Below are 25,791 nucleotides of genomic sequence, written 5' to 3' on the forward strand. Positions count from 1 at the left end.
GCTCGGGGTGTTCGCATGATTGTACACTTGGACGGCATTCTGATCATGGCAGATTGTCCACGCAAGTTGATTTCTCATCTGGAATGGTCGATCGACCTGTTACAATCTCTGGGATTTCTGGTGAATCCTCAGAAATCTGTTTTCACCCCATCTCAAGGGATAGATTTTCTAGTATTCCAGGTCAATTCTCTGACCTGTCAGCTTCTCTTACCCAATCAGAAGATTTGCTACATCAAGAGGGAGTTGGCTTCGATTATCTCCAAACAGACTGTATCGTTGAGATCTATAGCACGTGTCGTCGGACTATTGGCATCTTCGATTCAGGCGATTTTCCTGGGCCCTCTGCATTACAGGGTGCTTCAACGATTGAAGATCCGTCATCTCCAGAACGGCCTTCGCTATTCCGATCAAATTCCTCTCTCAGAGGAAGCGAGGTGGGAGATGCAATGGTGGTTAGACCACATGGAAGCCTGGAATGGGCAAGCCCTGTTCGGCTCTTCTCTGGAGATGGTGATAGAATCCGATGCCAGCCTGTGGGGTTGGGGAGCCCGATGCGGCCCAATATCGACGGGGGGTCGGTGGTCTCCTCACGAGTTGACTCTCCACATAAATTGCCTGGAACTCCTGGCGGGGTCCTTTGCGATCCGTTGCTTCACTCCCCTTCGATCCAACTGTTGCATTCTTCTCCGCATGGACAATGTGTCAGCGGTTCGTTATGTCAACAAGTTGGGCGGCACGAAATCCAGGATATTAGCGGAGATCGCCAAAGACTTTTGGCATTTTTGTCTACAAAAGAAGATCACTGTTATTGCCGAATATCTTCCCGGTCGCAACAATCAGATTGCAGACTGGAATTAGCATCACCTTTGGGATTTCAGCGATTGGAGGCTTCACCCTCGCATATTCCGTTCTCTTCTTCGGTTTTGGGGCCAGTGTCACATCGACCTGTTTGCTTCTCGCCTCAACACTCAGCTTCCCCGGTTCTTCAGCTGGCGGCCGGATGCGGAAGCCCTGGCCACGGACGCATTTCTACAGATCTCGCCTCCCCATCTGTGCTACGCCTTTCCCCCGTTCATGATGATTCCCAGAGTCCTGGCTTGCACAAAGCGTTATCTGATTCTGATTGCTCCTCTGTAGAGGGCTCAAGCTTGGTTCCCAGTTCTCCTGGAAATGTGTTGTGCAGTGCCGCTTCTTCTTCCCCAGAAGTGGAATTTCTTGCTGGACCCTCTCGGCAATCCGCATCCCCTGATCCAGTCAGGCTTTCTCCTTCTTCTGGCATGGCGACTTTCGGGCACCGCTGGAGGGTCCCAGGCATTTCACGAGACGCTTTCAAGTTTATCAGTTGATCTTGGGCACCCAACACTCATAAACGCTACTCAGGCTCCTGGAAACGATGGTGTGCTTGGTGTGTCAAACGGGAGACTGATCCCGCTGCAGCGGATGTATCTCTGATCATTAATTTTTTAGCGTCTCTTGCTTCCTCCGGTTTGGCTTATCGGACGTTTAATAATTTCCGTTCCGCCATTTCGGCAGGCCACATTCCTATTGATGGTAAACCCGCGGGTGAGCATCCTTTGATTATCAAATTGCTTAAGGGTATTCGTCTGGCGACACCCCCATGTCCTAAGTATGTGTCTTTATGGGATGTATCTATTGTTTTGAGGTTCTTGGAAGCCTGGCCTTCCAATTCTTTGCTTTCCCGTAAACCACTGTCAGCCAAACTGACCATGTTGTTATGCCTTGTTTCTTGCAAACGGGTGTCTGATGTTCGTGCTTTGGACTTGGCAGGTCGCAGTTTTACACCTGAGGGTGTCACATTTCGACTTTCCAAACGTACCAAAATGAATACTTCCTCGATTACCTACCCTTCCATTCCTAATCATCCCAACCTTTGCGTTGTTCAATGCGTCAAGGATTATGAGGTATGTACTGCTCCTTTACGTTCAGATATGCATGGTCAAATGTTGATTGCTTTGCAAAAGCCTTTTCGCCCTGTTACCCCAGCTACATTGGCTCGCTGGGTTAGATGGCTCATGTCTGAAGCAGGCATTGATGTTTCCATTTTTGGTGCTCATTCGGCACGTGGGGCTATGGCTTCTAAGGCATTCTCGATGGGTGTTACTTTGTTTGACATCATGAAGGCCGCAGATTGGTCTTCTGATTCTGTGTTCAAAACCTTTTATTACAAGCCAATCGATCATATTGCTTCGGTGGTGGTGGATAAGCTTTGAACAAGCATAATCGGAGCCTCCTGTCCTGACATAGAATTCAAAATTTGCGAACATACGTGACAAGAATTTTCAATTCTATTAAGGACAAGGAGGCGAGGATTATCCCACCCGTTGTTATTGTTTTCTGCACATGTTATGCATGTCCCGCTAGTCATTTGTCAGTGTTACCTGCGCACAGCGTTCTGCGTGTACAGCGCGATTGGTGTGACGGAACTGCTGCTAATTAGGATTTTTAAAATCTCCTCGTTTTGCATATTGTTTAAAAATCTGCTTTCAAAATTATACCCTGTTTTTAAATGTTATGCCCCTCGCCTGCACTATAATTCTGTGATTCTCACCGCTGTTGGGCGGGCCCACTTCCCAGTCTCTTTTTGGACGATAGGCGGCCATATTGGGAGTGCTTCGTGACGCCTGCCGGCGCCATCGTGTAGCTTGGACGCTCTAGCTGTCCCAAGGACGATATACGTCTTTAACAGGGAGGTAAACTTTGTGCTTTTTCCCGCTAGTCATTTGTCAGTGTTACCTGCGCACAGCGTTCTGCGTGTACAGCGCGATTGGTGTGACGGAACTGCTGCTAATTAGGATTTTTAAAATCTCCCCGTTTTGCATATTGTTTAAAAATCTGCTTTCAAAATTATACCCTGTTTTTAAATGTTATGCCCCTCGCCTGCACTATAATTCTGTGATTCTCACCGCTGTTGGGCGGGCCCACTTCCCGGTCTCTTTTCGGACGATAGGCGGCCATATTGGGAGTGCTTCATGACGCCTGCCGGCGCCATCGTGTAGCTTGGACGCTCTAGCTGTCCCAAGGACGATAGACGTCTTTAAAGGGAGGTAAACTTTGTGCTTTTTCCCGCTAGTCATTTGTCAGTGTTACCTGCGCACAGCGTTCTGCGTGTACAGCGCGATTGGTGTGACGGAACTGCTGCTAATTAGGATTTTTAAAATCTCCTCGTTTTGCATATTGTTTAAAAATCTGCTTTCAAAATTATACCCTGTTTTTAAATGTTATGCCCCTCGCCTGCACTATAATTCTGTGATTCTCACCGCTGTTGGGCGGGCCCACTTCCCGGTCTCTTTTCGGACGATAGGCGGCCATATTGGGAGTGCTTCGTGACGCCTGCCGGCGCCATCGTGTAGCTTGGATGCTCTAGCTGTCCCAAGGACGATAGACGTCTTTAAAAGGGAGTCATGCCTACGCGCAGCGGTATCGCGCAGCGGGGTCGCCGGACTTCCGCCGGAGTTACGCCTGAGTTCAGCCCGTCTGCGCCCGTCCGCGCTGAGGTCGGGCTGCTGGTCGGGCTGGACTCAGAGGATCTCTACCGTCCCCAGCAGGTAGTGAGGGTAAATTCCCCTTGGGAGATGCTAGCTATTAGACCATCGCATTTAGCCGGCCACCATCGTTTCTCTCCGGAGGGCCTAATACGTTCTTCTTTATGTCATACCTGTGGGGCGGTTTTTCGTCCTTCTTCCTTTCTTTGGACGAGACCTCAAACCCCTCTAGTGTTGCAGTCGGCTACTCAATCTAGAAAGGGTTTCTTGATTAATGCTAGGTCACTTATCAAGAATAATTTAGCGTTCCACGAGTTTGTGAATGACAGGCAACCCGATTGGGTGTTTGTGACCGAAACTTGGTCATGACTTACTATTGGCGATACCTGAGGGCTTTACGCTATACAGACAGGACAGACTAGGACGCAGAGGGGGAGGGCTAGCAATTCTCTGCAAGGTCTCACTTTCCTGCGCTATCAAAACCCTGTCAGAGCCCTTGGACTCTTTTGAGGCAATGTATTTCTGCATTTCGTGCTCTCCCACAGTTTCCTTTACGGGCATTCTTGTCTACAGACCTCCTGGTCCCAGGGCCAGTTTCTGTTCTGAGCTCTTTAGAATTCTGGAGCCCTATTTTGGCAAATCACATATTACCATTCTTGGGGATTTAAATTTCCATCTGGATGATCGGGGGGTAAAGGACACCTCTCGGCTGTTGGATTCGTTGGAAGCCTGCGAGTTTATCCAGTTGGTGAAGAGCTCAACTCACCGGGCTGGGCATATACTGGACGGGGTATTCACCAACGATGCTAGACTCTCAGTGGGTTCCCCCTTGCCTTTGGTTTGGTCAGACCACTTGGCTATACCTCTGGAATTTGCATCGCCTTCTGGAGAGTGTCCTTACCCTGCTGCTACCAATAGAGGTCCTAAAAGAAACTTCAGGAATATTACTAATGAAGCCCTTGCTCCTTTTATAAAAGGTACTGAGTTTTCGTCTGCGCGAGATGCGGGTGAGGCGGCTCAAGACCTTGCTAATTCCATCACTAGCTGATGAGCTAGCCCCCGCCTCTCTGCGATATGTGGCTCGGCGGAAACCCTCTGCGCCTTGGTTTACGGAGCCTTTAAGACTCCTAAGACAAACCTGTAGAAGGAAGGAGAGAAGATGGCGCAAGTCGTGGGATACCTCCGACAGAGAGGAGCACAAACGGCTGTTACGGGAGTACAAAGCTAGAGTGATTAAAGAGAAGCAGGCGTTCTTCTAGAATCTTACGACCTCTCTTACTTCATCTAAAGAGTTGTTTAAGATTGTGGACTCTCTCTGCTCCCTTCAGTTACCCGATCCTGTTGTTGGCTCACAGGAGCTGTGCAATAACATCTCGGAGTTCTTTTATAAGAAAATTGCAGACATTCATCTTGCCTTAGAAACTCAGAGGAGTACGCTAGGCAATCACTCTTCTTTTGATATTAAGATCCCAGAATCTTGGACGAGAGATCCAACTAAGACTCTCACTCACTTTCCGCCGCTCTCCCTGGAGGGGCTCAATCTCCTGTTAGACAGGACTAAGTCTGCCTCCCCTCTTGATCCCTGTCCCTTGAAAGTTCTAAAGGATTGCAGGGTCATTCTCTTGCCTCCGCTGTTGGAAGTTATGACCCAGGGTACTTTTCCCTTGGCCTGGAAAAAGGCTATAGTGAAGCCCCTCCTTAAAAAGCCTTCCCTTGATCCTGGATCACTTAAAAACTTTAGACCTATATCCCTGTTACCTGCCCCAGCTAAGATGCTTGAATCTTATCTGAACGTTCATTTATCCACTTTCCTAGATGCTTCTGAGTTCCCGGACAGTTCTCAACATGGCTTCAGGAAATCTCACAGTACAGAATCTGCCCTCACCATGGTGGTCGATAACATTCGCCGTAAGGTAGATCTTGGTCAGACAACTGTTTTGGTCTTATTGGACCTTACTGCAGCATTCGACACCTTATCTCCCTCCATTTTAACATCTCGTTTGGCCGAGGCAGGGGTGGCAGGGCCGGCCTTGAGTCTTCTTGACTCTTTTTTACATCTTAGAGAACAAAGAGTCATACTTGGTGAGTTCCTCTCCCCTGCCAAATCTTTGCAATGTGGGGTGCCCCAGGGGTCGGCCTTAAGTCCGACTCTATTTAACATCTATGTGGCCCCCCTTGCTAGACTAGTAAGATCGTAGGGGATGGAGGTGGTGTCTTACGCTGATGACACGCAAATCATGGTGTCCTTGGCCCACTCTGTGAGTACATCCGCGCTCGGCTTTAGATCATGCATGCAGATGGTGGCGGAGTGGATGATCCTGAACTCCTTAAAACTGAATGGCGATAAAACTGAAGTCATGGTCTTTGGTAAGGACCAGGATATTTGGTCTAGTGAGTGGTGGCCTTCATCTTTAGGAACCTGCCCCACTCCCTCCAAATCGGCCAGGAACCTCGGCGTCATATTCGACACCTCGCTGTCCATGAATCTTCAGGTCAACAGAACGGTGGCCACATGTTGGGGTGTTATTAAGATTCTTAAAAGAATCCTTCATTATTTGTCCCCTCAGGCGCGTAAGCAGACCGTGATTGCTCTGGTAGGCTCCAGGTTAGACTACTGTAACGCACTGTATGCGGAGACCAATAAGTACCTTGTTCAGCGCCTTCAGATTGTGCAGAATGCGGCGGCCAGATTTGTTTTGGCACTTCCAAACGCATCTTCTGCTACAATGGCTAGGAAGAGCCTGCACTGGCTTCCTATCTACTATAGGATTTCATTTAAACTTCTCTGTCTTACCTATAGAGCTCTTCTGGATGATTCCTCAGATGCTTTAGGGTCTTTGTTAACCCGCTATGTTCCCAGTAGGCGTCTTCGCTCCTCAGACTCTAATTTGTTGGTAGTCCCTCGCTCCAAGAAGGTTAGATGGGGCAGCAGAGCTTTTTCCATCGCTGCTCCGCTATTATGGAATACTCCCCCTTTGGAGATTAAGTCCCAACCTTCTCTGGCACTTTTCAAAAAAGCCCTTAAAACCTGGTGCTTTTCTAAAGCCTATCAGTAAGTTCTTTCCTCTTTTATTTAGCTAGCTTTTGGTTAGCCGCCTTGACGCCCATTGGGCTTAGTGGCGCGGTACAAATTTGATTTCATTCATTCATACATTTATACTGTTGCTTTTGCATATGCATTATGTTTAGTGTAATTCATTATTTCTCTAACCCCCCTATTTGTGACTTCATACTATATACTGGATGTGTATTACGGCTGTCTGTATCTTTTCAGGCTCTGACCCGAAGTAACGGTGTTGCTGTTCCATCTGGCTTATCCTGTTTTCGATGCTCTTCTGTTTCCGGTGTTCTACTGCCGCAGAGTCCTGTGTTCTTCAATGTGGACTTCTGCTGCTGCTGATGGTCTTTTTATCCCTGATGTTCACCGTTGTTCTTGGACTTCCTGTTTTAATTGAACTGTTTTTTTTTCCTCAACAAAGAAAGAGGATGTGATATTTTCTACATGTCCTTTTATACTATGGTCTCTATGGTTGGTCACGTGATACCCTGGTGTTTATGGGTACAGTAGTTTTCTCTTTATCTACTGTGTTTTTATTGGCTGCTGTGCATTTCTAATAAAGAAATAAGAATGCATAATCCTCGCCTCCTTGTCCTTAATAGAATTGAAGATTCTTGTCACGTATGTTCGCAAATTTTGAATTCTCATGCTGTTGGAGCGCTGCCTTGTGCGTTTTCATGCAGCTCTTCATCGCGCTTATTGGGCGGCACCATCGTCTCATGAGGGCTTTGGTGAATGAATCGAACAGGATTGTGGAACTTTACATTTCTTATTTTTTTTAGGATTTACCTATGAGGTGAGCCCATTGTCGCGCGCTTGTTTGCTCTGTATTTTTAAAAAAACCTTCGTTTTTTGGATCTTGTTTCTTTTACTTTTTAGCCTGCTTCCCTGCCTCTAAACCATTTCTGGCCCTTACTTGCACTCTAACTTTGGTGAACTCCACCGCTGTTGGGCGGATCCGGGTTACCGGGAGGGTTTGGGCTGAGCGCCATCTTGGAGTGGGGAGTAGTGCGAGCGCCATCTTTGAGCGTCCAGGTCACCTGGGACGCCGAGACGACGCTATTTAGGGCGAGCCAGCTGCAAGGTGAGCCTGCTTTGGGTTCCTGTGGCCAAGATCTCTCTTGGCACCTCGCTTAGGACCGCGCTGGTCGCGCGCTTGTTTGCTCTGTATTTTTAAAAAAACCTTCGTTTTTTGGATCTTGTTTCTTTTACTTTTTAGCCTGCTTCCCTGCCTCTAAACCATTTCTGGCCCTTACTTGCACTCTAACTTTGGTGAACTCCACCGCTGTTGGGCGGATCCGGGTTACCGGGAGGGTTTGGGCTGAGCGCCATCTTGGAGTGGGGAGTAGTGCGAGCGCCATCTTTGAGCGTCCAGGTCACCTGGGACGCCGAGACGACGCTATTTAGGGCGAGCCAGCTGCAAGGTGAGCCTGCTTTGGGTTCCTGTGGCCAAGATCTCTCTTGGCACCTCGCTTAGGACCGCGCTGGTCGCGCGCTTGTTTGCTCTGTATTTTTAAAAAAACCTTCGTTTTTTGGATCTTGTTTCTTTTACTTTTTAGCCTGCTTCCCTGCCTCTAAACCATTTCTGGCCCTTACTTGCACTCTAACTTTGGTGAACTCCACCGCTGTTGGGCGGATCCGGGTTACCGGGAGGGTTTGGGCTGAGCGCCATCTTGGAGTGGGGAGTAGTGCGAGCGCCATCTTTGAGCGTCCAGGTCACCTGGGACGCCGAGACGACGCTATTTAAAGCTCGCCAGACTAGCGCAGCGGTGACGCGCAGCGGTTGCGCCATCCCTGCGCCTGAGTCGTGCCAGAGTCCTGCCCGTCTGCGCTCGTCAGCGTCTCGGAGGCGGCCGAGGCGGGACTCTGGCATCTTGGGTAGGTGTGTAGGATGATTAGGTATAGTGCGGCCGCTTTATGTGCGCTCCGTCCCCCCAAGAGCGGTTGTATTTGTCTTTTCCCTGGTGGTCGACACCTGGCTAAAGGGTGCCCTGGATGTTCTTGGCGTCCCATATCATCTCCATCTCGCGCTCCCCTCTCCCTCCCCTTGGAATGTCAGTGTGCCTTGTTAAATACCAGATCCTTGGCGCGTCATTCCATGGAAATTTGGGACCTCCTTACGCTCTCGAAAATCTCCTGTCTTTTTTTGACAGAGACTTGGTTGGGGGCTGGCTCGGAACCTGACATCGCTAGTGCCCTTCCCCCCAACTTCACCATCTTAAGGAGGGATAGAACTGGAGGCAGAGGTGGTGGGGTGGCCTTAGTTGTTGACAAGTCCCTTGTCTGCACCTCTTATCCTGTAGATAATATCGCTGGTTGTGAAGCTCTGGGCTTTATTCTTCAGCTGTCGGCTTCACATACCTGCACAGGAATTTTGATCTATAGACCTCCAGGGCCTTTAGGCTCGTTTTTCGAGGATTTACAGGTGGCACTGTCAGTACCCTGTGTGCGCTCGGCACACTGTGTACTGCTGGGTGACTTAAATCTGCACATGGACTCGACAACTGACGCCGATGCATCTAAATTACGGGACATTACCGTGATGCTCGGACTGACCTCTTTCATCGATAGTCCAACACACGTGAAAGGGCATACGTTGGATTTAATCTTTTCCACTGTGCCAATTAAGGTGTCCTCCCCTTTGCCGGTTCTATGGTCCGACCATTATTTAATTAATTTCGTGTTGTTAGCTGAGCACCAGACGAGTCAAAGAGCTCATAAGGACGGGTCTCGTCAAGCTAGAGCCTTTCACCTGGTGTCAGCTGATATGCTCGCTGACGCACTCCATGCACATCCTTGCATTACGACTGGGAACTTAGAAGTCGACCTGCCGCTAGTCCAGGACTGGCTTCGGACAAGATTCGAGGAGCTTGCCCCTCGGAAACCGGTCAGGACAGCCCCCTGCCAGGATTCCGCTCCTTGGTTCACCGCTACTCTGCGAAAAGCGCGCCAGGACTGCAAAAGATCTGAAAGGCTCTGGCGGCGCAGATATGCGCCTGAGGAGAAACTGAAGTACAGGGGTGCGATAAAATCCTATCACAGACAGATTGCCGAAGCTAAAAAGATCTACTTCGAGCATAGAATAGACCAGGCTGATAACACGAGCCGGGAACTATTCCGAATTGTGAAGGAATTCGTAGAGCCGGTGGCGGCCGCTAGGGTTCACTCCCATACTGAGGAGTGGATCAAGCAGCTTGCTGACTTCTTTGTGGACAAGATCCGTAGGATTCAGGACTCTTTCGATCGGGTGGGGTCCCTGGAAGTGGCTGCAGCTGTGGAAAGTGATCTGAAGGTCCTTCCATCCGCTGCAGCCGAGCTGGCGCCCACTCTTTCGACGTTCCCCCCGCTATCCTGCGAGTCCTCTCTGGAGCTGCTTTCCCGGTTGAAATCTGGATCCCCCTTGGATGCGTGTCCGGCTAAATGCCTGAGCTCGGTGGCACCAGCTATTAACAACTTGCTGAACCCCTTGCTCAACATGTCTCTGAGTTCTGGAGTGGTCCCCAAAGAATGGAAGCATGCTTTTATTCTCCCGCTCATTAAGAAACCTCTGCTCGACCCTTTACAGTGGGCCAACTATAGACCAATCTCCCTCCTCCCTGCTCTGGCGAAGGTGGCGGAGAAACATGTTCAGCATACTCTTACCACCTTTATAGAGAATAACAAACTGCTGCATGACTCCCAATCTGGTTTCCGTGCCAATTACAGTACGGAGACAGCTCTTGTGGAGGTGACCGACGCCATCAGGGAAACGCTTGATCTTGGGGGAAAGGCTATGTTGGTCTTGCTGGACCTGTCGGCGGCATTCGACACCGTCCCACACGCCGGCCTCCTCCTAAGACTCAGGGAGGTAGGTCTGCGGGGGACGGTGTTGGACTGGTTTCAATCCTTCTTAACCGACCGTCGGCAGGTGATCTGGGCTCCTCCGTTCTCCGCGGAAATGCCTTCGCTAGAGGTGGGGGTGCCTCAAGGATCCATCCTGAGCCCCACCATATTTAACATTTATGTGGCCCCTTTGGCGAAGGTCGCTGAGGCATTTGGAGCCCGGGTCATCTCATACGCTGATGACACCCAGCTCCTGTTTACCTGCAGGAAGGGAGAGGTTTTTAATGGCGACAGAATCAGAGACTGCCTGAGTGCTGTTTTTGCATGGTTTCAGCACCAGAACCTGAAATGTAACTCGGATAAGTCCGAGTTGCTCTTTTTTGGCTGCGCTGAGGACCCTGGCTGGAAATCGTGGTGGCCTTCCGACATGTTCCCCCCTGAGAAACCATCTGCCCAAGTAAAAAATCTGGGTGTGGTATTTGACGACAGTCTTTCTTTTCGTCCCCACATCACGGGCCTGGCGGGGAAATGTTTCGGTATCTTGAAGATGGTGAGGAAATTTCTCCCACTGCTTTCCCTTCAATATCGCAAGAACATTGTGCAAGCACTTGTGGGCTCGCGTTTAGACTACGCTAACGCACTTTTCTCTGGTCTGCCTAAATATCTGGTATCCAGATTGCAAGTTGTCCAAAACTCGGCGGCCAGAGCCATCTTTGGCCTTCCACGGAGAGCCAGTGCCTCTCTACTGCGCGGTAGGCTGCATTGGCTGTCTATCCCTAGCAGAATTAGTTTCAAGGTCCTCACGTTGGCGTTTAAAGCCCTCCACTGCATTGGCCCAGCTTACCTCAGGAAGCGGATTGCTCTCTACGTTCCCCGGAGGAGTTTGAGATCTGCTGACCTGGCTAAAGTGGAGGTACCAGTGATCAAACGCGTGCGGATGGGAGGCCGGTCTTTCCAGTTTATGGCGGCCAGTTTGTGGAATGAGCTCCCTCTGTCACTCCGCAAGGCTAACAATCTTCTGGCCTTTAGAAAGGAGCTCAAGACGCTCCTCTTCTCCGCCTAACCAGTGGGCCTACAGTGTTTCTGCCGCTGGGTTTTTCTTGGTTGTGTTCAGGACTCTCTGCCAAAGCGCCGGGACACCCGTTCTGGGTAGCCGTGCGCTCAAGAAATATAGTTCTAACATAACATAACATAACATTGTTTTTTAATTTCACAATTTCCACTTCTTCTATTTTGAATCAACACGTACTTACTGCTGTCGGCTGAGGGTGAGACTGTCTGCTGGACAACATTTCAAGAGTTACTTTTGTCGTCTGGATTCCCCATCCTGCTCGAGGAAATTATGGCAAAGCTGTATTTGTGCTGTGCTTCGGCTGAGAGGTCGCTCACCGGAGGTTGCCACTTGTCCGTTCTTAGTGTATATTTTCCTTTTTTATCCTTTTCCACACCCTTCTCTATACTGTGCTTGCGATTATGTTTCTTTTATTTCTGTATGTCTAACTTTCCATGCTTTACTGTTGGTTTGCTTTAAGTTTCGCAGTAGTTTTAGTGTGCTATGCGTGTGCAGAATCTGTTGTTTTCTTGCATTATGCAGCCAGGGAGTTTGAGATGTTTTCCTCATGAGTACATGTACCTTTATTTTCTTTAAGGTAACGTTACGATGATTGCTTGGGATGGTGCAGTTGTTTGGGGTGGTGTCTCCCACTTTCATGTGGTTGTGTGTTGGTGCAGAAATGCCACCCATCTTTGTGCACACTGTTGATGAGTGAGCGTTTTTCATATTGATTGTTTTTTCTTACTACTCTATTGAGTGTAGTGTTGTACGTGTTCTGTGTGGACTGTTTTTTCCACACATACCACCCCAACTTCGGGTTTGGGTGGAGAGCTGAGTTGAAGCCAGTTTTGTAGAGTGAGTGCTTTTCTAGTAATTGCGGTCTTTTGTACGATTTGATTCTGTTTTGAGTTGTGCACTTGTTGATGTTCCATGTGGGGTGTCATTCCACACATACCACTCTCACTTAGGATTTTGGGTGTAGGGCAATTATTTCATGCCGTAGGTTGTGTGTGGAGTTGTGTTCCACACGTACCACCCTTACTATGGGTAAGGGTGGAGGGCAATTCTTATGCCGTTTGTTCTCTATGGAAAGATCTTCCATCGCTTCGAAGTACTTCTTAGTATGGTTTCCTACCACGTCTCTCAGTCGATACCCTTCTTATCTTTTTCTTGTTGGCCTGGCCAGCCAACTTGTTTTTGGTATGTGGGTTTGGTTTGTGTCTTGTGGTGTAGTAGTGTGTGCGTTTAAAGGGAGTGTGATTTGTTTTTTTTTGCATGGCAGAAAGGGAGAAGTGGTGAGTGTAGTAGTCTTTATGTGTTTACTGAATTGCTGGTTTGCATGGTGTGTTTACTTCTTCCTAAAATGTATTTATTGTTATCTTTCATACATGTAATTTCACCATCGGTACATGTATGACATTTCATTTGTTCTGATGCCCTGTGTGGCATGTAATAATTCTATTGTCTTCTTTTGCATGCACCATTAATATTGTAATTCTTTTGGAGTTACATTGTTATTTGTATAAAGAAAGGGAGATGTGTTATACCTGCTGCTCAGCCAGTGTGTTTGGGTTAATGGAATGTTGGTGTGAGAGGTAGCAGTGGAATGTTGGATGAGTGAGGATGTCAGTTGGAGGATGGGGCAGAGCAGCAGGAAGGCTGTTCCTGGTAGGGCTCTACGCTGTAACATCAATCTTGAATAAACTTACATGTAATCTACTTGGACCAGACCTACTTTTATTCACTACAGTTGGATTGTGGGCAAGTGATGAAACGGTGATGCAATGCTGTTTTGTTTTATTTTTTGAAGTGTTCTTTTTAGGGTTCGCCTGCACAGCACTTGCGCTTTGCTTGTGAAATCTTCTGTATTCAATATATCTTAAAAGGGGCTTACATCCTGCTCCCTTGCTTTCATTGCTTTTCATTGGTTCCTGTGCTTGCATCTTACTTTTCCTCCATTTCTATTGGCTGTAGCGTACTGTTTCCTGTGTCTTCCTGTTGTTCCTCTCGTGTGCTTCTCTTATCAGTTTCCCAGGTCCAAGGTACTGTTTCCATGAGGTTTGCAGGAACTGTTTTTTAAAGGTTTTTAACTACACAACACGTATTTAGAGGGTCCATTTACAGCATCTGGCTGCACACATTTCAAGCTCTCAATGCTTCACCCACTCATGTGCCTCATCAGTTTCTTCTCTTATTATTATTTGCTTTGTCGCGTTGACAGCCTGACCTTAAAATGGCCGCCTCTCAGGACGTTACCTTTGTACTTTGTTCCTAGAACTTTATCCAAGTGCACCTCTTTGCAGTTGCCTCCCCTCTCAGTGTCATTGTTTGCCTCACCCCTTCTCACCCTCCATTGTTTTGCAACCCACTCCCCTGTTGTTTCTCCTGTTTCTGCCAGAAAGAGATGTCACTGCATTTGGTTCAGTTTTAAATCTCAACAAAAGTGCTTCATATGCTTGCTGTGCCACTGTCTACCCCAGGCAATCAATTTAGCAGCACTCCGGGCTCACAGCTGCTGGCCTCAGGGGAATCACTGATTGTTGCTATGGTGACTTATGCAACTCTGTCTCAGATACAGCACCAAACAGGGCGGTAAAATTTGTTTGCGGCACTGAACGTGCCACTGCACTGCTGCCTCACAAATTCAAGCAGCTGTGAAAGTGTCATGATTATTTATATTATTACCACAATCAGGAGTCCATTTGTTGAGTTTAGAAAAACTCCAATATGGCCACGGGCCAGAGAACGTTAAATGAATCATGAGTCTGAGCCCCGCCCGCCCTGCCTGTGAGTTAACTCTGGATAGACCACTCGTCCATATGGTCTGTCTCAGTGAGCGACGTGATCATGATGCAGCCAAGCATGTGCATGATCTACGGGTGGATGCTTTGCCTGTTGTTTTCAGCCAAAGGCACCCCCCCCCCCCCCTTTGGTGACTGGCAGCACACCTCAAGAACAGAATTGGCCCAGGAGCAGCACACTAGTAGGCTGCAACTTTGACTGATTCCTTGCCACGCCGGCTGGCCATCAGCAGTGGCACCTTCTGCGCTGCATATCCCCTCACAATGCTTTTTTTTACTGTGGGGAGGGTCGGGTCGTGTTTAAGGACTTTTTACTTTTATAGAAAACATTCTGTTTTTGGCAAAGGGCTCCATCAGTCGCATTATAAGCAGCCAATTTCATCCTGTATGTTACTGCTTTCATTTGAATGGTGCAACACATTTTATTTTTTGCTATGCATGTGTGTCTTTTTGAACCAGAAACACTGACGGGTCTGCACCTCACTTTTTGTTCGTACCTACACTTGCACCCTGCTCTTTGTTTCCTCTGCCTGTCTGCGCACATCTGGAAGCGCATAGTATTTAATATCCTTTCCAAAAGTCATGGTTGTCTGTTGCTCCAGACAGTGTTAGGTGGAGCCCAACAGGCATCTGCCCACATTCCTTTAACGCCCTGCAGACGTGTCCTTTAAGTAAACTTCTTCAAAATTAAAATAATACCCTATAGAAAACACTAGACAAACCTGGACTAAAGGCAAACTGGAGCACTCTGAACCAAACTTGGCACGCACACATTCACATGCACATAACGAAGCTAAGAAACGGTGCATTATTGCTTCATTCCTGTATCTGCACTGGGAGATGGTGGCTGCACACTTCACTATCACACTGCACGCTGCCCTCACACACTGCACTCCTGTCTCATGCGCTGCACAATTCACTATAACACTTCATGCCTCCCTCACACACTGGACCCTTGCCTCTATGCTGCACTCCTTACTCTCACACTGCACACCTCCCTCACACACTGCACTCCTGCCTTTAGTGATGCACACTCCGCTATCACACTGCACAACTGCTCACCAAGCTAAATCGTACAATAAAAATTAACATTAATCAGATAGGTGAAACCTAATGTATTTACCAATGCTTGTTTTGATCTTTGTGGCAGTACCAATAGGCTTCATTACCTCACAACACTGTGTCCTTAAGATGTTCTTGTGGACCTGACGTGCTTTAGAAGTCCGAAACGTCGACATTTTGTCTTCTCTAACAATATTAACAACACTGTTTTGAGTCCTTCATCCAAAATTTAAACATGTTGATTTATATCTCATGGACTAGTGTGTCTTGGACCTATATAGTTAGGAGGATTGTTAAACTTCCTTAGATCCTCAAATTCTAAATGAAAGTGTATATAAGGATCATAAAGTTGCACCAGTGTGGATTTCTTAATGCACTGCTGTTATATAACGAAATGTTATTTGGACTATAATGATGTATAATGGATATGATGCTATAGTGATGAATTAAAAAAAACACGAAATGATGGAATTTTCATAAAAAATGATGTATTAATGTTTTCGTTAGTTTTATACATAAATGTTGCATTGATGTTATTGGATAATTTGTCTGACCAATAAAAAAAAAAATGAAGTTGAGTGAAAATAAATCCTCCAGGAACATATTTTGTTTTGTAGATAAAAGTACCCAGGGGCATATTATCAAGAAACTACGTTAAAATTATCGCCGCTTTAGCGGCAGAAAACTGCTGCTAAAGTGGCGATAATGAGCTTGATAATATGCCCTTGAGAATTCCAATAGAAGCCCATGTTCTGGTGTCAACATGGGCTTCTATTGGAATTCTCTGCGGCATATTATCAAGCCCATTATCGCCGCTTTAGCGGCAGTTTTCTGCCGCTAAAGTGGCGATAATTTTAACGCTGTGCTTGATAATACGCCCCCCAGTTCCTTGGGGGTACACTGGGTTGCCCTGTCCTAATAGATACTGTAGCACATATACATCATCGGCAAGGGCCCGTTTCTTTATAAGTGGCTGTACCTTTGGTAAAGTAAGGGTTGTAGCTTCACTTGTATGTGGTTCTATCTACTTGTATTCTTTAGTACAATACCTGTGTAAATTGTTGGTGTAATTTTGTTTTTGATAGAGGCTTAAATGTCTGAACAAGAAACTTTATCGTATAGCGATCAATATATTTGATATTTGGTGACTGGCAGCACACCTCAAGCACAGAATTGGCCCAGGAGCAGCACACTAGTAGGCTGCAACTTTGACTGATTCCTTGCCACGCCGGCTGGCCATCAGCAGTGGCACCTTCTGCACTGCACATCCCCTCACAATGCTTTTTTCTACTGTGGGGAAAATAGAAATTGGCCCCTCACTATTAGGCCAACAAAAAACAACTAATATTAACACACAACAAGATTCTATTGTGCTAATCTTGACAGATTGCATAAAACATTTATAAGGACTGAACTTCATGCAAAATTCCTCACTGATTGTCTTAATGCAAACATTATCCATGTAGGCTATCAGGTACACAACATTCCTATTATCTTTGTGGATGATGAAAATGTCAAAACATGTTTCAGTTTTGTTTCAAACAAATGCTCCCGCAGTTGGATGTTCCTGAGCTTTGAGACTGGTCTGAAACATATTGAAAAAATAAAGAAAGAAAATGCAGAATTGGATAAAAACCTCCTGGAAGATCAAACTATCACTGATGCTTGATTTGGAGGCCAGTGTAGCAGAATTTTCCAAAACCAATATCTTAAAGAAAACTGCTAAACTTCAAAATGATATTGAGAAATATAGCAGGGAACGTACATACCCATATTTGAGAAAAGATTTCGACCAATAAGGGCCCAACAATCCAGCAGGGTTTCACAACAGAATCACTTTTTCAGATCCTTCTTCATTGGGGTCTAATAGTGATAGCACTTTAGGTGGTGCAACCAATTTAGGATTTGGACCTGATCCATTGACCTCCAACCAGTCTTTTTTACAGCAAGGCCAAAGAACCCAACGGTGAGAAATGCCAAACAGGGATGGTTCAGGAACCCATGGTTTTGGCAAACCCAGAACCAGTACTGCGAGTGGTAGTTCCCAATATGACTGATAAAAATCTTGAAGTGGTTCCCATTTTTATTTTATCATCACATGAGCTTGACTGTATGGAAATTGAAGTACTTAGTGCACCCAATAATTTAATGCCCAAAGATCTGCTAACATTTGAGAATGTAGCATTGACAGAAGTTGAGCACGTACTCAAACAACACAAATATGTGAAGTACAATTTTTCTAAATCCCAGAATGATGCCCTGACTGCTTTATTCAATTATAGGGACATTATAATAAAACTGGTGGATAAGGGCAGAAATATTACCATCAAAATAAAACTGATTATGATGCTAAGGTTATGAGACAGTTACAGAATCCACGCCATTATTTAAAACTTACAAGAATCCCACTACATCCATTAGGAAAGAAATTGCCACTCTCACTGCAGTTTGTCTTAATGGCCTATGGCTAAGTCAAAAAGAATTTGACTATCTGAATAAAAAGGATTACAGTATACCACCATATTATATGCGACCAAAAATCCATAAAGAGGAAAGGAAACCTCCAGGGAGAAGAATTGTTGCTGGTTGTTAATCCATCTTGCAACCTTTAGCTGAATATGTCGACTAAGCCATTTGTTCTCCTTACTAGGTCTTATATTAGAGACAGCCTCGCAGCGATCACACAAATAGAAGGTTTGGAATTTGACAGTGAAGTGACATTTTAGTTACAATGGACATCGAATGCTTCTACACTAACATGCCATAGTCTGAGGCATTAATTGTCATTGAAAAAACTGTAGATTTGAGACCAACACCACACAGGGTACCTACCAGTTTTATCAAAGACTGTGCTAAGCTTGTGTTGGAACGCAGTTACTTTATTTTCAATGGTGAATTCTATGCACAGACAAAGGGAGTGGCAATGGGGGCAATTTTTGCCCCAGTTATAGCGAATTTCTGTGTTACTGCATTTGAGAACAGAGTCATTCACAATAACAATAATCCACTTGATGTCCATATTAAGCAATGGATACGATATATAGATGACGTCTTATTGATTTGGCATGTTTCTATGATCACCTTACTGGAGTTCCATGACTGCCTCAGTGACCAAGATAGTAATCTACAGTTTACTGTGGAATATAACAACCATTAGATTCTTCTTTTCTCTGTGCTGACCGACGGCAGCAACTAAACTCATCAGTGAACCTGTACTTAGATTTAGAAACCCATTTACATATGATAATCAATAACCCACACAGGGCAAAAATATTGATGTTCCTTCTGCATTTTTAGATCTGCAGATTTTGAACGATGACAGGATTTTATTTCTGAGTTTATATACTAAGCCTACAGCTTGAAACACACTGCTTAAATACACAAGCCATCTCCCCAGAAATCTCAGGGATAATCACCGACTCAGGCAGTTTTTAAGAATGATTATTTTACTGAAGCCAAGATTCTATTTCAGAAACTTGTGACAAGAGAACACTGTATCGCTTAGTTAAACGGTCACTTAAGTGAACAGAAACTCCCTGTTACAGTTTAAAGAGAGAGCTGTACAGACAAACAACCAAATTGTGTTACTTCATTTGGCACAGGAGTCCAACAGGATCAAAAAGATTACAGAAAATGTGGCACCTACTCAACACTACTCAAATTTTTGTGAGAAACCTGTTTGCCTTTAAGAGAGGCAGAAACTTGAGCGATCGGTTGGTTACGGCCTTTAATGATACAGAACCAGTGTCACTCAACTAGATGTGGGAGTTCAGACCAATTTGTGGACATAAACCATGTGGAAACTGTTCAGCATGTGCCCCCATGTCAGTGGTCAAGAATTGTGTACTGAATTATAGATCCTGTAATTTGAGACATCATTCTAATTGTGGTTTTTAAAATGTTATGTATTGTATCGAATGTCCATGTTCTATGTTTTACATTGGAAAGAGGACTCAGGAAGTGAGAAAACGTATTACCCAACATCAACCACGCACTCGCTACAAAGTGTCAAATGCCCCACTTGTTGAACATTATGTAAATATGTCACATGCACCAACTGAGATGAAATGGTGTGTTCTAGAAGTGGTGTGGAGTACCAAATGTAAACATGATGTGGATTGTGTGTTCACAATCAAAGAAAATAGATGGCTCTGGGTGGCTAACACAGCAAATAGGGGTTTGAACCAAAATGCAGAATGACAGACTCTGGCAACACTCTTATTTATTTACCTTTTTAGAATGCTTTATTGACCAGGCATGTGTCCCGTGTAATGATTTCTATGGTTAGGGACTTTTTAATGACCTTTGAACTTGTTCACTTCTAGATAAATATGCATTTTTATTAGATTGTCTTCTGGTGATTATCTAATGACTGCTCCCTGATGGTGTAGTTGGGCATTGTGGGATGCTCCTCAAACGGTCGCTACTCTTACATCGGTCTATTTGATAGTTCACGAATGAACGTTACCTCCAGGGTTCGATATTTGGTGACCTACAGTAGATTGAATGAATGGTTCCATTACTGTTATTTCTAGAAACGGTGAACACATAAATATTTGTGTTTGCTAAATGCATCTATCGATGAAGTCCTGTGGGGTACTCATTGAGGATGTGCCATGGTGCAAAATATTATAATCTCCGTATTTGTTTTAGGAATCTAAGATTTGACATGTATTTGCACACCACGTTTTATGGATGACTTAGTCAAATATATCGCTCCTGTGGCCATTACAAGATGGCCACTACATTGTGGAGTAGTTTCATTTGTGATCATGTCGCGATCACGTGACCGGGTTTAAACATTCAAATGTTTGACTTGTGTAGCCAGAGATACCAGTAAGTAAGCTTTTAGACTGTGGGACATATGTCGTCTTATATACGTTCGTAACATCCATAAAGTTGGTTGGTTGGTTAGTTTTCTGATGTTTTCTTGTAACGCTTGATCCAGCACGACACCAATAATTTATCAGGGATCAATACTCAATAATCATCATCACTTCAATGGCCCATACACATTCACCCAGAATCCCTGATGCGCTGGGGTCAATGTATATGTACGTTCAATTCTTTTTTCATAGGTTCTTTTGTGACATCCTTGAAGATATTTCTGACTTACATATCAACTTTCCTTCCACTTGGTCGATGGAGCAATTAGTTGAATAGTTGATGGCAATGATAATACTATCTAACCAACTAATCAGTCAGCTAAATAATCACAGACTCTCAGTAGAGTTAATAATGAAATTTATCTCAAAATATAGGATTCATGCTCAACTGCATAAGGTCACACAATACAAACAATGAATCTCACGAAGAGAGAGATAACATATGCAAATCCAATGAATACAAACTCATCAAAAGGCAATGACTTTATGCAATAGATTAAGAGATAAAAGTTTGAGCAAAATAATATGCGAAACATAATACACCTAACAGAGGGGATAGATTAAGAGACACGGTAGTTTCATCTAAATAATTCATATCAATACATCATTGACGGAGTGGATAGGTTCAGAAATAAAAGATTCAGAGGCAAAATACATTTGCAAATGAATTAAGCAAAGTACAGTTCAGAGAAATACAAACCCATAGGATCTGTAGAAAACCACCCCTCTGGCCTAAGTGAGGTTGGGGGTTCCCCTAAATAGGATCAGGGAACAAGGACAGAAACAGGAGAGGTCAGGAAACAGCTAGGCCTCTCTGTAAACCAACGGACAGCGACGCATCCCCTCCTTCCTCTCTCCTGCCAGCTTAAAACCACAACCCTAAAGGCACCTTAATTAATTATACCCTAAAACTAACATGGCCGTCCCACAAATGTTGCAAACTTTCATAAACTCGCAAAGGGATTGGTGGGCTTGGGAGGTGGCGTTCTCACACCACCATGACTACACCTTTAATTCAACAGTTTTATTGTTCAACAATGTTTCTCAGGGTTTGAGTCTTAGGGCCCATTAGGATGGCCACCCTAGTGGTGTTGGGACCGGCCGCAACTGGTTATTGTTAGTGCGCATTATGAGGGTATCAATTCGAGCACGTTTCATTTTTGCGAAACCCTGCTCCATCAATTCCCCCCTTTGATGGTTTACAGGAGCTATCATAAAACACCTACCATACCAAGTGGCATCTTGATCATTTTAAAACTCTGCATTCTTCTCTCTTTTTATGGCACCCTCATCTAAATCTTTCATCATATTATAATACTCTCCTTTCATTTCCTCTAGTTCTATCTCTTCTCTTTTCCTCTTTCTTGCTCTTGGTTGATTCTTTGATTCTGTCACTTCTTTTCTTCCACTCTTGCACTTACAACACTTATATGTTGTTATTATCAGTAAAATTGCTAAGGCTACTGAAACGATTGGCATTATTATTTTTCCTAATAAACTAGTTTCAAAAGTAGAAAACTATTTACCTATAGAGGAGAAACTCTTACCAAGTCTCTCCCAAACACCATCAACCATCAGTTGGGCTAAGTCTTCATATGAGTTTGTAATATTCTTTATATATCCCTCAATTCCTTTACTTTTATCGGGGATATATGTGCAGCAATGTTGGACTTTCAACATGCCACAGACTCCACCCTCTTTTGCTAATAAGATATCAAGAGCAAGTCAATTTTGCAAAACTATTGATCTGATTGCAACCATTTCCGTGTCAATCATCAAGAACCCACCAGCAGTATCTGTAGATAAACGATCACCACTGTGGACAATTTTTGAAATTTGTGTGAATTCAAAATGGCTCCAAGTGAGGGTATCAGTGCACCAAAAATATCTCCTACCTTGCTTTACTTCGTTCAGTTTGTGGCTATTTTGGTCCATGTGGTAGACCTTTGGGAAGACAATAGCAAAATAACAACTTCCATACCAATGTGCAGGCAACCTATAGTATAGACTCCTGGAAAGACAGGATCAGTTCCACCCTTCGAACCCCAACCTCCAGTAATTTGGAAAGTATGCTCACGTTCACTAGAACCAATGAAATAATTATTATTGTTAGTTTTCGTTCTCAGCAGACGTATTTTCCCTTTCTGTGACTAGTCCAGGAACATTGCAGCGTATTTCTCGCCTTTCTCATAATTTCCTTCTCTAAAATCCAATGGTGGTACCCATGACTTCTGTTTAGCAGCTTTCTTTTGGAAACTCTCCCTTCTATCTTTTACCATTTCTTTAAAAAAATTCTCTTCAACCCGCAAACTACATGTTAGGTTGTTTTTGTAAGCATATTCTATATCTAAAATGTTAGTAATATGGAAGAATTCTCCCATATATTGTGCATTCTTACTACTTAATACTTTGTTTAGTTCTTTAATAACAGGAATTTCTGAAAATACAAAATCTATATTGGAAAAGGGGTACTCGAGCTTCCCCGTCACGTAAAACAGGCTTGTAAGTATACTGCAAGACACACCATAGGTTAAAGGAAGGCGGTGATAGGTCACCCCTTCTGAGACAGACAATGGTAATTGCATGCACACGTAACAATCACTCACATTCATGGTTTCTATATATTCATAAAGTAATTTAGTAAAGACATTCAACGAGAAATCCCTAATTGATTTATCATGATGGAGACTGCTTCCATCAAAGGGCACTATATTAGTATTTGGGGTTTCATTAGTGACATCACTCATTATTTCACTTTTTACATCATTAGTATTGTTTCTTTTATCAGTTACCATTAGAATAGGTACAAGGGCAGTTAATAATAACCACATGAGGATTAATAGGAAGACACTACATAATCAAGCTTTAATACATCTATGTTTTAGACTAGATTTTGGAACTAAACCTAAATAAAAACCTAAATCTACAGAAATTATGTCTAAAAGTAGTGTGATCCTACACTTCAAGGTTTTTCTCTGTTACCCATTTCTTTTATTTCTTTTCTTTAGGTTTTTCAGAGTTTCTGAATCTTTGTTTCTCTTGGTCAGTAATGTTGCATCTTAATTTGTCACAGTTGTCTAAAGGAGGTCTTAGTTTGCTTTCATCAACTTGCTCATGTACCAGAATTGTCTTTTTCTTCGCTTGGATCTGAGCTCTCAATTTCTTCCAAAATTACGCATGTCCATTCAGGTGCTCTATATTTTCTACTTGGAATTCTTACTCTTCTTGTTTTTCATAATGATTCTTCTCCTAACTTTTCTGGTTCTGTTTGACTTGAGACCTCATTACTTTGTTCTGGCCTTTTTCTTAATCTTCTTTTTACAAGAGTGTACTGTAGTCTTTTCACTCCACTTGGCCAATTATCATCTTTTCTTGGTTTCTTTGCCTTTACTACTTTTTCACCTTCTGTATCTGGCTCACAGGTTCTCTTATTTGACCTTTCTTCAAACTGTTCTTCTTCCTGATTTTCAGCATCTTCTGTTTCTTTTGATTCAACAATAACTTCTCTTTCAACTATGAAATCACTTCCGTCTGGTTCGAGAATATTTTCACTTGTTTCTGGCTCAGCTAGGAATTCACTCCCTTCTGGTTCAGCAGTGAATTCACTTCTTTCTGGTTCAACAGCAGTCTGTTGTATCCTAGATTCTGGTGCCCACTTTACGTGACTTGTGCTCGGCTGTTCACCATCTGTTTGTTCATCTGAATCTGTCACTCTAGATTCATCAGCTTCACACACTTCAGCCACTGGTTTTTAACTTTGCTTTACCAGTTGTTTCTCTTTTGGTCTTTCAAGTGGATCTAGGGTTCTTCTGGTATGGCCTGCATGAATCTAATTTGGCAAGCCAGCACACTTCACTACCGTTGTCGTCACCAGTATGATTTGTTAAGGTCCGTACCACCTGGGTTCTAAACACAATTTTCTTAAGTGCTTCTTGATGAGAACCCATTCACCAGGACTCAGATTATGAGCTTGATTTTGATGTATTGTCGTGGCATCTTTTCCAACCTGGTGAAACACAGAACGTACCAGTTCAGCCAGTCCTCTGCAATAGTCAGGTACCAGATCATCAGATATACTCATCAGTTTGTTTGCTGGTATATATGCTTGACTCATTGCTCTTTCCATGAGAATTTCATGGGTACTCAATCCCGTCTTTTAGTCAGGAATGCTTCTCAGACTCATCAGCTCAAGGGGTAAAGCGTCAGGCCATTTCAGTGATGTGGATGCACACACTTTCCCTAACCTTGATTTTATAGTGCCATTGATTTGTTCAACTACTCCAGATGCTTCAGGTCGATAATGCAGCGTTTGCTCAATTTAAATGCTGCACAAATCAGCCGAATTATCTCATTGTTAAAGTGGGTTCCTCTATCTGTTTCTAAAGTGACTGGAATTCCGAATCTAGGAATTAGTTCTCTCAACAACCATTTAGCCACAGTTAAGCTGTCATTTCTTCTCGTGGGATAGGCTTCCACCCAGCGAGAGAACAAACAGACAATGACTAATACATACTTCAGCCCATTACATGGGGGAAGTTTGATGAAGTCCAGTTGAAGTCGGGTAAATGGACCTCCTGCTCTTCCAATTCGTCCCCAACTAACAACTGTCTTTCTGCCTGGATTCTGCTGCTGACAGATAACACACCTCTGACAAAGGCTTTTTGCAATGACCCTGAACTTTGGGTTATACCATGTCTGCTTGAAGAGTCTTATCATTGCATCTCTTCCAATGTGTGCAGCTCCATGGTAAACCCTGGCCATATGAGAAAGTAAGGAACCTGGCAAAACTGGTCTTTCATCATAATAGACCCAAAATTTGTCCTCTCATCTCTTCCTACAGCCTGAACTTTTCCTATTTTCCTTTTCCTCATCACTTGCGTCTTCTTGCATCTGCCTAACTTCATCCCAAGTTTCAAAAGGGGTTGTGAACATAAGATGGCATTCAGTAGTTCCCCTTTCAACGGATCTGTTTATTGCCATTCTATTTCATGCACAGTAACGTGCTAATTGGTTAGCATATCTGTTGCCTTTCATCACATAATCATCTCCTGATTGATGTGCGGCACATTTGACCACTGCAATTCTTTTGGGCAATTGCAAAGCTTCCAATAGTTCTTTTACAGTTTTACCATTTCTAATTGGGGAACCTGAGGAAGTCAGAAATCCCCTTTGAATCCATAGCTGACCGAAATCATGTACAATTCCAAATCTGTATTGGCTGTCTGTGAATATTGTTACTTTCAGGCCTTTGGCAATTTTGCACGCTCTAATCAGAGCTATCAACTCAGCTATCTGGGCAGAATTTACTTCTTTTATACAGGATGCTCCAAGAACTCCTTCTATGGTGCAAACAGCATAGGCAGTGCATAATTCACCTCTTTTATTTCTCAAACATGATCCATCAACAAACATCTCACAATCTTATTCTTGCAACGGACTATCTTCAATGTCTGGCCTAGGCTTGCTTGTATATAACAACAGGAGTATAACCCATATACCACGTTGAGAGGTGGGTAGGTATGTAAGAAAGAGCAACAATTCTCAACAGGTATTATTACGCTAGACAATTAAAATTGTATGTCCAAGACATTAGACCGAGGGGAAA

The sequence above is a fragment of the Triturus cristatus genome, chromosome 3_2 (assembly GCF_964204655.1).
Source record: "Triturus cristatus chromosome 3_2, aTriCri1.1, whole genome shotgun sequence".
Taxonomy (NCBI): domain Eukaryota; kingdom Metazoa; phylum Chordata; class Amphibia; order Caudata; family Salamandridae; genus Triturus; species Triturus cristatus.